Below are 11,616 nucleotides of genomic sequence, written 5' to 3'. Positions count from 1 at the left end.
CATTATTTCATCATAATGCATGTTTTCACATGTTGAAAAATGACATTCTTCGACATAGTATACGATGGCGTATTTTTGCGCCAAAATTCATGTTGATTTTTTTTTCAAAGAAAACCTTACCATAGTGTTTTTCATGGCCTGCTTTACATTATTTCATCATATGGCACGTTTTTACAACATGTTTGAAAAATCGCATTTTTTTTTGACATAGTATACTATGGCGTTTTTTTTTGCGCCAAAATTCATGATGATTTTTTTTTTCAAAGAAAACCTGTCTGGAGTGTTTTTCACGGCCTGCTTTACATTATTTCATCATATGGCAGGTTTTTACAACATGTCTGAAAAATCTCATTTTTTTCGACATACTATAGTAAGGCGTTTTTTTTGCGCCAAAATTCATGATGATTTTGTTTTCAAAGAAAACCTTTCTGGGGTGTTTTTCACGCCCTCCTTTACATTATTTCATCATATGGCACGTTTGTACAACATGTTTGAAAAATCACGGGTTTTTTTTCGACATAGTATACTATGGCCTTTTTTTTTGCGCCAAACTTCATGTTGATTTTTTTTTCAAAGAAAACCTTTCTGGAGTGTTTTTCACAGCCTACTTTACATTATTTCATCATATGGCATGTTTTCACATGTTGAAAAATGAAATTTTTCAACATAGTATACTATGGCGTTTTTTTGCGCCAAAATTCATGATGATTTTTTTTTCAAAGAAAACTTTTCTTGAGTGTTTTTCACAGCCTGCTTTACATTATTTCATCATAATGCATGTTTTCACATGCTGAAAAATGACATTTTTCGACATAGTATATGATGGCGTTTTTTTGCGCCAAAATTCATGTTGATTTTTTTTTCAAAGAAAACCTTACCATAGTGTTTTTCATGGCCTGCTTTACATTATTTCATCATATGGCACGTTTTTACAACATGTTGAAAAATCACGTTTTTTTTTCGACATAGTATAGTAAGGCGTTTTTTTTTTGCGCCAAAATTCATGATGATTTTTTTTTCAAAGAAAACCTTTCTGGGGTGTTTTTCACAGCCTCCTTTACATTATTTCATCATATGGCATGTTTTTACAACATGTTGAAAAATCACGTTTTTTTTTCGACATAGTATAGTAAGGCATTTTTTTTGCGCCAAAATTCATGATGATTTTTTTTTTCAAAGAAAACCTTTCTGGGGTGTTTTTCATGCCCTCCTTTACATTATTTCATCATATGGCACGTTTTTACAACATGTTTGAAAAATCGCATTTTTTTTCGACATAGTATAGTAAGGCGTTTTTTCTTCGTCAAAATTCATGATGATTTTTTTTTTTCAAAGAAAACCTGTCTGGAGTGTTTTTCACGGCCTGCTTTACATTATTTCATCATATGGCAGGTTTTTACAACATGTCTGAAAAATCTCATTTTTTTCGACATACTATAGTAAGGCGTTTTTTTTGCGCCAAAATTCATGATGATTTTGTTTTCAAAGAAAACCTTTCTGGGGTGTTTTTCACGCCCTCCTTTACATTATTTCATCATATGGCACGTTTGTACAACATGTTTGAAAAATCACGGGTTTTTTTTCGACATAGTATACTATGGCCTTTTTTTTTGCGCCAAACTTCATGTTGATTTTTTTTTCAAAGAAAACCTTTCTGGAGTGTTTTTCACAGCCTACTTTACATTATGTCATCATATGGCATGTTTTCACATGTTGAAAAATGAAATTTTTCAACATAGTATACTATGGCGTTTTTTTGCGCCAAAATTCATGATTTTTTTTTCAAAGAAAACTTTTCTTGAGTGTTTTTCACAGCCTGCTTTACATTATTTCATCATAATGCATGTTTTCACATGTTGAAAAATGACATTTTTCGACATAGTATATGATGGCGTTTTTTTGCGCCAAAATTCATGTTGATTTTTTTTTCAAAGAAAACCTTACCATAGTGTTTTTCATGGCCTGCTTTACATTATTTCATCATATGGCACGTTTTTACAACATGTTGAAAAATCACGTTTTTTTTTCGACATAGTATAGTAAGGCGTTTTTTTTTTGCGCCAAAATTCATGATGATTTTTTTTTCAAAGAAAACCTTTCTGGGGTGTTTTTCACAGCCTCCTTTACATTATTTCATCATATGGCATGTTTTTACAACATGTTGAAAAATCACGTTTTTTTTTCGACATAGTATAGTAAGGCATTTTTTTTGCGCCAAAATTCATGATGATTTTTTTTTCAAAGAAAACCTTTCTGGGGTGTTTTTCATGCCCTCCTTTACATTATTTCATCATATGGCACGTTTTTACAACATGTTTGAAAAATCGCATTTTTTTTCGACATAGTATAGTAAGGCGTTTTTTTTTCGTCAAAATTCATGATGCTTTTGTTTTCAAAGAAAACCTTTCTGGGGTGTTTTTCACAGCCTCCTTTACATTATTTCATCATACGGCATGTTTTTACAACATGTTTGAAAAATCACATTTTTTTTCGACATAGTATAGTAAGGCGTTTTTTTTGCGCCAAAATTCATGATGATTTTTTTTTCAAAGAAAACCTTTCTGGGGTGTTTTTCACGCCCTCCTTTACATTATTTCATCATATGGCACGTTTTTACAACATGTTTGAAAAATCGCATTTTTTTTTGACATAGTATACTATGGCGTTTTTTTTGCGCCAAAATTCATGATGATTTTTTTTTCAAAGAAAACCTGTCTGGAGTGTTTTTCACGGCCTGCTTTACATTATTTCATCATATGGCACGTTTGTACAACATGTTTGAAAAATCACGGGTTTTTTTTCGACATAGTATACTATGGCGTTTTTTTTTTGCGCCAAACTTCATGTTGATTTTTTTTTCAAAGAAAACCTTTCTGGAGTGTTTTTCACAGCCTACTTTACATTATTTCATCATATGGCATGTTTTCACATGTTGAAAAATGAAATTTTTCAACATAGTATACTATGGCGTTTTTTTGCGCCAAAATTCATGATGATTTTTTTTTCAAAGAAAACTTTTCTTGAGTGTTTTTCACAGCCTGCTTTACATTATTTCATCATAATGCATGTTTTCACATGTTGAAAAATGACATTTTTCGACATAGTATATGATGGCGTTTTTTTGCGCCAAAATTCATGTTGATTTTTTTTTCAAAGAAAACCTTACCATAGTGTTTTTCATGGCCTGCTTTACATTATTTCATCATATGGCACGTTTTTACAACATGTTGAAAAATCACGTTTTTTTTTCGACATAGTATAGTAAGGCGTTTTTTTTTTGCGCCAAAATTCATGATGATTTTTTTTTCAAAGAAAATCTTTCTGGGGTGTTTTTCATGCCCTCCTTTACATTATTTCATCATATGGCACGTTTTTACAACATGTTTGAAAAATCGCATTTTTTTTCGACATAGTATAGTAAGGCGTTTTTTTTGCGCCAAAATTCATGATGCTTTTGTTTTCAAAGAAAACCTTTCTGGGGTGTTTTTCACAGCCTCCTTTACATTATTTCATCATATGGCACGATTGTACAACATGTTTGAAAAATCACAGGGTTTTTTTGGACATAGTATACTATGGCCTTTTTTTTTTGCGCCAAACTTCATGTTGATTTTTTTTTCAAAGAAAACCTTTCTGGAGTGTTTTTCACAGCCTACTTTACATTATTTCATCATATGGCATGTTTTCACATGTTGAAAAATGACATTTTTCGACATAGTATACGATGGCGTTTTTGTGCGCCAAAATTCATGTTGATTTTTTTTTTCAAAGAAAACCTTACCATAGTGTTTTTCACGGCCTCCTTTACATTATTTCATCATATGGCACATTTTTACAACATGTTGAAAAATCACGTGTTTTTTTTCGACATAGTATACTATGGCGTTTTTTTGTGCCAAAATTCATGATGATTTTTTTTTCAAAGAAAACCTTTCTGGAGTGTTTTTCACAGCCTGCTTTACATTATTTCATCAAAATGCATGTTTTCACATGTTGAAAAATGACATTCTTCGACACAGTATACTATGGCGTTTTTTTGCGCCAAAATTCATGTTAATTTTTTTTCTCAAAGAAAACCTTACCATAGTGTTTTTCACGGCCTCCTTTCCATTATTTCATCATATGGCACGTTTTTAAACATGTTGAAAAATTGCATTTTTTTTCGACATAGTATACTATGGCATTTTTTTGCACCAAAATTCATGATGATTTTTTTTTTTCAAAGAAAACCTGTCTGGAGTGTTTTTCACGGCCTCCTTTACATTATTTCATCATATGGCACGTTTTTATAACATGTTGAAAAATTGCATTTTTTTTCGACATAGTATACTATGGCGTCTTTTTGCACCAAAATTCATGATGATTTTTTTTTTTTTCAAAGAAAACTTTTCTGGAGTGTTTTTCACAGCCTTTTTTACATTATTTCATCATATGGCACATTTTTACAACATGTTGAAAAATTGAATTTTTTTTGACATAGTATACTATGGCGTTTTTTTGCACCAAAATTCATGATGATTTTTTTTTTCAAAGAAAACCTTACCATGTGTACTATGACGTTTTTAGAGTGACATGCTATACTCTGACCTTTTTAGAGCGACATGCTATACTATGATGTTTTTAGAGTGACAAGCTATATTACGATGTTTTTAGAGCGACATGCTATACTACAACGTTTTTAGAGCGACATGCTATACTATGACGTTTTTAGAGCGACATGCTATACTATGACGTTTTTAGAGCGACATGCTATACTATGATGTTTTTTGAGTGACATGCTATACTATGACGTTTCTTGAGCGACATGCTATACTATGACGTTTGTTGGGCGACATGCTACACTATGACATTTTGTTGAACGACATGCTATACTATGACATTTTTTGAGCGACATGCTATACTATGACGTTTCTTGAGCGACATGCTATACTATGACGTTTTTAGAGCGACATGCCATACTATGATGTTTTTTGGACGACATGCTATACTATGACGTTTTTAGAGCGACATGCTATACTATGACGTTTTTAGAGCGACATGCTATACTATGACGTTTTTTGAGTGACATGCTATACTATGACGTTTTTTGGACCACAGGCTATACTATGACGTTTGTTGGGTGACATGCTATACTATAGACTTTTTTTAATTGACATATTACTATGACGTTTTTCTTCTTTTAGTTTTTTTGATTTTTTTTAGCAACATATAAGAATTTGAACAGTTTTAAAAATTACTATACTTTTACTTGTGCAATGAAATATTATTCTATGGCATTTTTTAGACAAAATATTATACTCTGATGTTTTCTTGAATAACATACTATTTTGACAATATACTGCATTATGGCATTTTTTGAACCACATATCATACATGACAATTTAGTAAACATCCTATCATTTTGTGCTTTCAAACATCAAGTCCGACCCTAAAGCACGCTGTGGAAACGGAAACTTCACTCTCCACATCACCGACGACATCGTCACACTCCAAAGCAGAGCACCTGTCTGCTGAACTTTTAAAAGTGGACTATAAATGTGAAGAATGTGAGCAGCAGCAGCCTGTGAGCAGCGGAACAGATGTGATCAGAAAGAAGTCATTTTCTTTTTTCTTTTCTTTCTGGTTGACTTGATGCTGTCAGATGCAGATGTTGGAGCTGATTCTGATCTTTCAGGATAAAAAGCTGTTTTTCCTTCACAGACTTTTCAGGAAATTATTCTCTCAGTTTTTCTCTGCGATTTATATTTTTATTATCTGTGATTATTTCATTATTTCATTATTGTAAAATAAAGTTTGAGGCATAAAGACTCATTTAGCTATTTTATTCCTGAAATCTTTGCCGTAGCAGAACTAAACTTCCATTTTCCTTCTTGTACTTCTGATACTAGAACTAAACGTATCTTCAACACAGATCATCTTGTTTTAATGAATCAGCAGCAACATAACAACAAATGAGACAATTTTCAACAAAATTCATGAAACTGATGTCATTAAAACTATCACAGTCTGTTTTAGTGTCAAATTAAAGGTGATTACTGACAACTAGAACATTAACGTTACTGTTTTAATCACATTTAAGTTTCCTGAACATTACATTAACGTCAACCAGCCACAGTTTTATGAACTTAATGAACCACATTACAGGAACACAACACACTTCAGCTGCTGACAGGAAACAACACAAACATTGTTAGCTTGATGCTACATTTGGCTGCTAGTAGGGACTGGTCAGCTAGCTCTGTTAGCATCGCTAATTCACATTAAAGCTAATATTCACTGGATGCTAACTCCCTTCTCTGGTCAACACACACAAATAAACTCCACCAACTCCTGGGGTTCACTGCTCACATTATATCTGACTCTGAAGTTGAACATAAAGTTCATTAAAACCAGCACCGATCAGTAAATTATCATTTACCGACCAGCTGTCGGAGTCCTTCAGTGTCTGTTGGTCCAATCAGCTGAAGGACTGAATTACTGAACTGAAAACTTATTAAAACAAGACAACGGACAGTAAAACTGTCTGTGGAAAATGTGCTGCTGCTCCACCGATAAATACCAACAAACTTGGTGGAAGTGTTGCTTTTAGTGATTTTTTAATAAATTGCAAATATGAGGCTTTTATTTTTCTGGAAGTAAAAGGAAACGTTGCTTATCCATAGTTTCGCTAACTTAACTTTAGCTGCACTTTCACCATGTTCTGATAGATTTTTTTTAAAAATTATATTAAAATAGCTGCACTTCCTTTGTATATTTGGTCGTTTCTTATGTTGCTGCTGATTCATTGCAATTATATTATAAAAATATCAATTTAAATACAGGCAATTGAAAATAAAAAACTGGCTCTGAAATACTCAATGAACTGATACGTCATCTAGTGTTAAACTGAATAAGAATTCTTAATAATATAAAATGTAACTGAATGAAATGTACTTAAATCGAGATATTTCAAATTGAAAGAAACACATTGAAAGATTTCAGTAAATTAAACCTTAAATTCATTTACCTAAGAAAACCATCCTTTAATGTTACCTTAAAATGACCTACATTTTAAAAAAAATATAGCTGCAAAGTAAAAGTTTCACCCTAAAGATTTAATTGCATTAACTAAATTATTATGAGGAAACAGAAATCCATTTCTAATATTTCTATCAAATATGTTTATGTCTGTAAAATGTACTGGACATTAATAAAAATGTCTGCATAGTGAAATATATGAAGTCCATCTGCATTTATACATCATATTCATGTTTAAATAACAGGAACTGCAGCCCACGTTCAGTCAAGTTAGCGGAATTATGGATAAACAACGTTTCCAGGTATCTCTTTCAAAATAAAAGCCGTGATTTATTTTACAGAAAATTACGTGACTTCAAAAATGTGATATTGAAAATGTAAATCAAACTGTAACTAGCGTTAGCTAGCTGCTCCACTTGCTCTGAATATTTTTGTTCTCGTCTTTGTCAAGCCCAAACGATAAATTAATCCATATTATGCATACATTACCGACAACAGCGTCCCTGGAGTGACCGGAAAGGTGAGCCGACCTAGCGGAAGTGCTAATGAGGTCTGCTCTGGCACGGATTATTACCGTCACACATGTAGCTTTGAAAATAAATCTTCTACAAGACACAGCGCTGTAGCTCCGTTTCAGTGTGAGCTCTAGTGTTTCTCTCTGTGACTGTGTCTGACTTCCTCTAATAAAATCCTCCTGTTCACTGGGAGCTGCAGCTGCCAGAGATATGAATATCTGTGTATGGTCAGACTGAGAGCCGGAGAGCAGTGATTGGTCAGACTGAGAGCCGGAGAGCAGTGATTGGTCAGACTGAGAGCCGGAGAGCAGTGATTGGTCAGACTGACTGAGAGCCGAGGCGTCTCTGTCCCGCCCACATTTACAGCTTCTGCTGTTTACCTGCTGCTGCTGACAACGTTAGCCTCCAAAAGTGAAGATAAACTCTATAGGTAAGTCATTTTTGTAACTAGTTGTACTCTTCTCCACATCTGGACAACATCACATATAAAAGCAGTGAAGTTACTGTAAGTTAACATCAGACTATAACCTCTGATATTAACATGTTCCAACATCAGGTTTTAAAATTGTTCTGTAAATCTGAGGTTTCCTCATTCCTCACAGAACATGAACATCCATCTGTGGTTGTCTGAAGAGTCTTTTCTCCTTCATCACTGTGAGGAAGAGCAGCACTGATGTCTTCCTCATCATTCCAGTAATAACAATAATGCTGCAGATTCAGCTCCTCTCTTCAGAATACAACTTGTCTTGTGACTGTTCAGTTTTTACATTTCACTGTCAGCAACACATTAGTTATTTCATCCATTTATTTCATGTGTTTACACATCTTTACAGTTCACAATAGTTAAATAATGCAGTTTTAAAATGTGCAATAAAGGAAATAATGAAGCTCTTGACCTGAATGTGTTGTTTTAATGCTGCATATCTGCTATAAATAACATGGACTTTTTATATTGTATTTCTGCTCCAACAGCAGAGATGAAGTTAAAGGTGATAAATAGAACCCCTGAATATTAAGAACAGAGAATAATAAACTGCTGAGAGTTGGTCTGTCCTTCTATAAGTGAAAGCTAAACAGGAAGTGGTTCACTGAGGATGTCGTCCATTCAGTCTCCTTCACAACCAGATGAGGTTTTCCTTCTACTGGTTTCACTCAGAAGATCCTCACAGTGAATATGAGACACCTGAGATGAAGACAGACGTCACAGTATCAGCATCAACAGCAGAGGTTCATTTTAAAGTGACCCTGGAAAGATTTCCTCTGTCATATATAGTTTTCCAAGCACTGAAAGACAGAAAGGCCTGTAGTCACTTTAGCTTTAGAGGAGAGGATTTTATTATCCAGTTTATCTGTGCTGTAATTTAAATGTAATAACTGTAGTGTTCATCATTACTTTGGACATATTCTGGGAGGTTATTTTTTCAAATTTACACTGCAGGAATACGTAGTACAACATGTGAATCGATCATTAAACAACGTTAACCATTAGAGAGTAGATTTACTGTTTTCTCCAGTTTAACTTCAGAGACTCAGCAGATATTCAGGACTACTGACAACACAGAACCTTAATCTCACTGTTTTAATCACATTTAGGTTTTTTAAACGTTACATTAATGTGAACCAGCGTCTCCACTGACAGTTTTCTTAACTAAATGTGCTACATTACAGTAACACAACACACTTCAGCTGTTTACATGAAACAACACAAACATCGTTAGCTTAATGCTACGTTAGCTTAATGCTACGTTAGCTTTAATCAGGCTCCGACTGAGCAGCTAGCTCGGTTAGCATCGCTAACATTAAAACTATTATTTACCAGATGCTAACTCTCTTCTCTGGTCAACACACACTGAAATAAACTCCACCAACATCTGGACTGCATGGCACACATTATATCTGACACTAAAGCTGCATATAAAGTGCAGTAAAAGCAGCACCGATACGAAAATAAACATTAACTTACCGAACTATCAGAGTCCTTTCAGCGTCTGCTGGTAGAATCAGCCGAAGGTAGAAAACTGGTTAAAACAAGACAACGGACAGTAAAACTGTCTGTGGAAAAGGTTCTGCTGCTGCACCGATCAATAAACCAACAGTTATTATATCAGAATTAATCCAAACGAGGAGAGCAGAGTCTCTGCTGCCTCCTCCATAGGATCTGTCAATCATTCCAGACCAGACTGTCAGTCAAGTAGTCCCGCCCCCTGGCTTCACAAAACTTTAACGCTCTATAAAAAATTCAATATTGATTTATTTTAAGATCGGCCACCTGGTCTCTCATTTTGACCATGAAAACTAACGAAAAAAAATCCAGTCTGTGCACCGTACTCTGTTTGGCTCCACACTTGCTGATGACCACTTCCGGTCTCAGAAAATGAAAAAACGGACCTTTTTTTTGTTTGTCTCTTACTGATTTTACTTTTTTTTGTTATTCTAAATATAAAATGAAAATCAAAGCATTTTTAAATTTCGTATATCCCTTTTTGATCATGAAAAGGAAAAACGCCTTGTTTTTCAATTTTAATTTTTGTGTTTTAAAACGAAAATCAAATAGCCACTGTTTTTTTGGTTTTCAATACCCGTTTAAGAACGGAAAATCCAATTGCCAAAATATACAGGACCGAGATGCAACACATCTCTGATTTCAGCACAGCGGGAGTTTAACAGGTAATCTGAATGGGCCACGTTTCAGTATTTCACACTTGTTTTATTGTCTGACAAAAATAAGTGAATGAAAACAACATTAGGAATTCTGTTGTATTACTATGTGCACAGATGGATGGAGAGAAGAAATTGGAGAGATTAACGAATTTTCATGTCGACTTAATCTTGTTAATTTCCAATAAAAGAGTTGTCAGCAGAGTGAGATGCGCACAGAGACCACAGGGAAGAGGGGAACCCTGACAATGAGAAGACTGGAACTATGACATGTTTATTTGAACCACTAGCATGAGTCAAGAAGCTAAAATAACTGAGCAATTTTTTGGAGGAGCATTTTTATTAGAATGACATTGCTTTGTTTTATATTGACCTTACTGCACTGCAGGGTAGTTTTATTTTGATTTTTTAGTTATATTTATGACAAATTATGATTTGCTTGGGTATTTTGGCAGTGATTTGATTTTAATTAGATTTAAGAAATGCAGGTGCCAGATGTGTAAAAAATCTGAGTTGTGCAGTAAACTGAAATGAAAAAAAGGAAATTGTTTTTCAGTCATTTATTGAAAATATACAAATATTCTTAAATGAATTGCACCAGAGAAAGTAAGAGAGAAGAGAAAGTTGAGTTGGGAATTACCCAGTTGAACACTGTAACTCCAGTTTGTCATGCTAGTGAAGCGCTACGCTGTAATCTGTGGGTGTGTTTGCATTATTCTATCATACATTTGTCATAATTATTTTTCATAGATAAATTATAGCCATAGACTGCACATCAAATGTCTGAGTAATAAATATGGAAACAATCTGGGTAAATGCAAGTTACAACTGTAATAAAGAACACTTCCAAAGAATGAGGGGAGGCGGGAATGTATTAGTGTATGACGTGATAGTGTGTGTCTGTACCGGCTGAAAATGTCCTGGAAAATAATTTCAGGGAAAGAGTGGGAACCCTGCCAGAGCAGTTAATATGAATAGCAACAAAGCCAGATGAGAGCACTGGGTTAGAAGAAGGACTCTCACAAAACGGACTTTTAGTTTGACTGTGGTGTTCATCAGGTGGAAGGGGAGACTTGCAGGACGAGGGCTATATTTTCAAATTTGTTTTATTTCTTTCCTTTTCCAGATTGCTGACTACTTCAGCTTTAGAATAGTTAAAAGTTGTTTAAAATAGATTGTTTTTCTGCCAATCGGCTAATTATTTCAGTGTACTGTGAAGATTTGTCTTCTAAATAAGATAATTTGGTACCAACAACTGAGAAAACCAGAATTTCCTTGAAATCTAACATTTTTGCATGTTAGGCTGAACCGCTGAGTAGCAAATAATTACATGGAAGTACGTTTTCCCCTTATATTTACAAGGATATATTTAAATGAATAAGCAAACATAAGGAAGTTTTCATTACTCTAGCCATCGTTTAGTCAG

General features: G+C 34.0%; 1 long non-coding RNA gene across 1 annotated transcript in view; it reads right to left on the bottom strand.

Annotated features, from left to right (window-relative positions):
- Positions 1-7,684, bottom strand: part of LOC129348818 (uncharacterized) — a 15,454-nt gene extending 7,770 nt beyond the window's left edge. The window contains exon 1 of the long non-coding RNA XR_008601517.1: positions 7,507-7,684. This is a non-coding gene — a long non-coding RNA (uncharacterized LOC129348818). The remainder of the gene's footprint in view (positions 1-7,506) is intronic.
- Between the last annotated feature and the right edge of the window lie 3,932 nt (positions 7,685-11,616).

The sequence above is a fragment of the Amphiprion ocellaris genome, chromosome 4 (assembly GCF_022539595.1).
Source record: "Amphiprion ocellaris isolate individual 3 ecotype Okinawa chromosome 4, ASM2253959v1, whole genome shotgun sequence".
NCBI classification, from domain to species: Eukaryota; Metazoa; Chordata; class Actinopteri; family Pomacentridae; genus Amphiprion; species Amphiprion ocellaris.
This window is presented reverse-complemented; position numbering and strand designations above follow the sequence as displayed.